Here is a 4057-nt window from a genome sequence, read left to right as displayed (position 1 = left end):
CCAACTTGTGCAATGTTTCTAGGTCCATTACTTATACCATTCATGGGCGGTCTTTTTAACGTTAAATGACTAAATTCTGTTTTTAACCATTTGGTCTAATCAAGATGTTATTTCGCATATTTTTTTTCCTAACAAGTCCTTGTTTTATGAACCACTTTTTGATTTTTCAACCAGGTTTATAGCAAATCTTTTTCTTTCTGGTATGAGTTTTTTTTTTGAAAAATATTGGTTGTCCCGAGTTTACCTGAGGTATTTTTAAAAGAAATAATTGTCCTATTTTACCAGGCGAAAAGTTTCCAAGTATCAATAATTCTGAAGATTACGCTACCCAATATTATTAATCGAGAATACAGCATACATGATACCGATCACATTTCAATACCTTTGTTAACTTCATTGCGGCGAAGGTTATGTTTTGATAGGCGTGTATTTTGTATGTTTGTCTGTGTTTATGATTCGCATACCTCAAAAAACTATTTGACCGAATCTCATGAAATTTGGTGGGATGCTAGTCCATCCTCCTAGGACAATTTGATTAGAATTTGGGAGAGATTGGCTCAAAGGTCAAGGTAACGAAAAGGAAAAAAAAAAATTGGTGGGATGCTTGGCCATCCTCCAAGGACAATTTGATTAGATTTTGGGAGTGGCTGGGTCATATGTCAAGGTAACGAAACTGTAAAAACGTATTTTTACTATATCGTGGTAGTTTTTATCCGATTTGCGTGAATCTAGTGTAGAAATGTGCATAATTCAATTGCTTATCTTGTAATGTACAATATGATCGAGGTCAAAAAATGTAAAAAAATGTCTTTAATATATCGTGGGCAAATCGCATGAAATTTGGTGGGATGATGGTGATTATTATTATTATTATTATTATTATTATTATTATTATTATTATTATTATTATTATTAGCCAAGCTACAACCCTAATTGGAAAAGCAAGATGCTATAAGCCCAAGGGCTCCAACAGGGAAAAATAGCCTAGTGAGGAAAGGAAACCAGGAAATAAATAAATGTTGAAAACAAATTAAGCCATAATCCAAGGACAATTTGATTAGATTTTCGGAGTGATTGGGTCAATGGTCAAGGTCAGGAAAAGGTCAAAAACTTCTTTTTGATATATCGTGGTCAATATTCATCCAATTTTCATGAAACTAGTACTTAAATGGGCATAATTCAGTTACCCATCTTATGTGACTTTGGCAAAGATATGCACTCTACCGAGTGCCCATTCTAGTCAACTTTATGTTCATTAATGCACAGACCTGATTTTATTCTAAGCATTCCTAAATTTTTAACAGGTTTTTAATGTTACTAGATGTTATTTTTACTTAATACTAGCTAGTAAAATTTTTTCTACAATTCAGTATCTACAAAAGTGTATGAACTGCATAGTGGTCATTTTCATGTTAACTTTGTTCTGATGCAAAATGACCTGGGGTTCATTTGTAAATGCTGATTCTGTGTATAGCCAGAATTGTAAGAGTAAAGGAAAGGAAATAACTATTTTAATTTTTTAAAAAATGCCTCGTATTACCAATCAAGATCATTTTACCTACCGTCAACGTAATATTATTTGATAAGTGTAATTTTGACCATTTATATCCCACTTAGCCTTACCTGATGCCTCCATTTTATTAACACAACGTATGATAGAGAAGGTTTCACCATCTCCCTGGAGCACAAGTCTTTCAGAAAAATAGTCAGCTCTGTTTATTTTTATATTTACATTCATATGTTTGACGATATAAATAATTATGCTTGGCTAATTTGGAAGCATTATTATTATTATTATTATTATTATTATTATTACTTGCTAAGCTACAACCCTAGTTGGAAAAGCATGATGCTATAAGCCCAGGGGCTCCAATAGGGAAAATAGCCCAGGGAGGATAGGAAACAAGGAAAAATAAAATATTTTAAGAACAGTAACAGTATTAAAATAAATGTTTCCTGCATAAACGATAAAAATTTTAACAAAACGAGAAGAGAAATAAAGTAGAAAAGTGTGACCGAGAGTACCCTCAAGCAAGGGAACTCTAACCCAAGACAGTGAAAGACCATGTAATTATTTTGTATATTAGATCTTTATATCTCAATGCTATGAGAATCCCTGCGTTAATCCGGAGCTCAGTGCGATCTCATGATGTCGCCCGCTTTGTTTTGAGGTAGGCCAAAGCAAGACATTCTGTCGCCAGGAGAATCAAGGCGTAATCGTCGGAAACTGCTCGTTTACTCCTCGGCAGCCGTAGATTACCCTCGTTGTCTCCATTTGAAACAGTTGTGCGTTTAGAAATCGTGTTATGCCCTTTATACATTATAATGATTTCTTAAGCGAATAATTGCCCCTATTTGCAGTTATTAGGTATGGACCTGTACTACAGTACACTGTTAGAAAAAAAACCGTAATTTTTATCGGAAATTCTCCGTAAGAAAATGTACTGTTCTCAACTGTATTTCAGTAAAATATAGGCGACCGTGATTTTACATTACTTTGTTATTATCTATGTTGTTATCTTTTACGGGTTGCTGACCATAATATCACTCTTTTAAGTCAATACAGCCGCTTTTAAAACGGTGAAAATCCTGGAATAAATGTCGCCAGACTTTTACCGTTTTTTCAATGCAAAATTTCAATAGTGTATCCCGTAAATCATGCCGAGTTCGACAGTGACTAACTCAAGACAGACAGCTGATTAGTTTTTTTTTATAATTGTACACCGATTATTTTATAATAGAGAGTTGTTGTGGCCTGATTGGTAACGTCTCTGCCTGGTGTTTGCCAGAGGGGGGTTCGAGTCCCGCTCAGACTCATTAGTGCCTTTAGCGTCTGCAACCTTAACATCCTTGAAGCTAAGGTTTGGGAGGTTTTGGGGATCCTAGAGGTGTATCTGCTGAGTCATCAGCAGCCATTGCCTGGCCCTCCTTGGTCCTAGCTTGGATGGAGAGGGTGCTTGGGCGCTGGTCATATAATATATATGGTCAGTCTCTAAGGCATTGTCCTGCTTGCTAGGGTAATGTCACCGTCCCTTACCTCTGCCATTCATGAGCGAGCTTTAAACTTTAAACACGCAGTGTGATTTACTGGGACCTAACCCCAGCTAGATTTTAATACTTAAGCAGAATCTCTAATCATTCACGATCTAAAACCTGCTGAATTGAATTAATTGGTGATCCCAATTGATCATTACTTCGATTAATTATATTAAAAGGAAAACTCGCCTAACCTGTTTGTAATCTCTTTTGTTTGTATTACACTTTTTTTTTTTTTTTTTTTTTTTTTTTTTTTTTTTTTTTTTTTTTTTTTTTTTGTAATATCATCAGACCTTTAATATTTTGCGGGTTGTTTACGATATAATATTTACCCTTGTTTACCATCCCTAATGTGTGAAGATAGTTTACCATAATGCATAACCTTGATTACCATATCCACCCTTATTCCTCTTATTCCTTATCCATTAATTATTACATAATGGTTAGCCTTGTTTACCATAATGCATAACATTGATTACCATACACACCCTTATTCCTTATCCATTAATTATTACATAATGTTTAGCCTTGTTTACCATCCCTAATGTGTGAAGATAGTTTAACATAATGCATAACCTTGATTACCATGACCACCCTTAAATTATTATATAATGTTTATCCTTGTTTACCATCCCTAATACGTGAAGATGGTTTACCATAATGTATAACCTTGATTACCACGCCTACCCTTATTCCTTATCCATTAATTAAATATTCTCACATCACTGTATATATATAATTAACAGCTTGAACACACTAATGGTATCTAATCAAAAACCCAATAAAGATTTCACCCACTTCCTGCCCAGGTGTCATTGACTCCCCCCTTTTATTTGTTTCATTAACATTTTGAGCCGTGATATCGAACGATGTTTGTTCTTGCCCCGGAATGCTAAGTCGGGTTGCACATCCTGTGTTGGGGGTGGGGGTGTGTGTGAGGGGGGGGGGGAGGGGGGTTTCTTCCTATGGGAGAGCTTGGAAGTGATGAATCACGCTTTCTAATTGGATGTTGTTCCCTTTC

This window comes from Palaemon carinicauda, chromosome 19 (genome assembly GCF_036898095.1).
Source record: "Palaemon carinicauda isolate YSFRI2023 chromosome 19, ASM3689809v2, whole genome shotgun sequence".
Taxonomy (NCBI): Eukaryota; Metazoa; Arthropoda; class Malacostraca; order Decapoda; family Palaemonidae; genus Palaemon; species Palaemon carinicauda.
The sequence above is the reverse complement of the archived record's forward strand: the minus strand, read 5'-3'. Positions refer to the sequence as shown.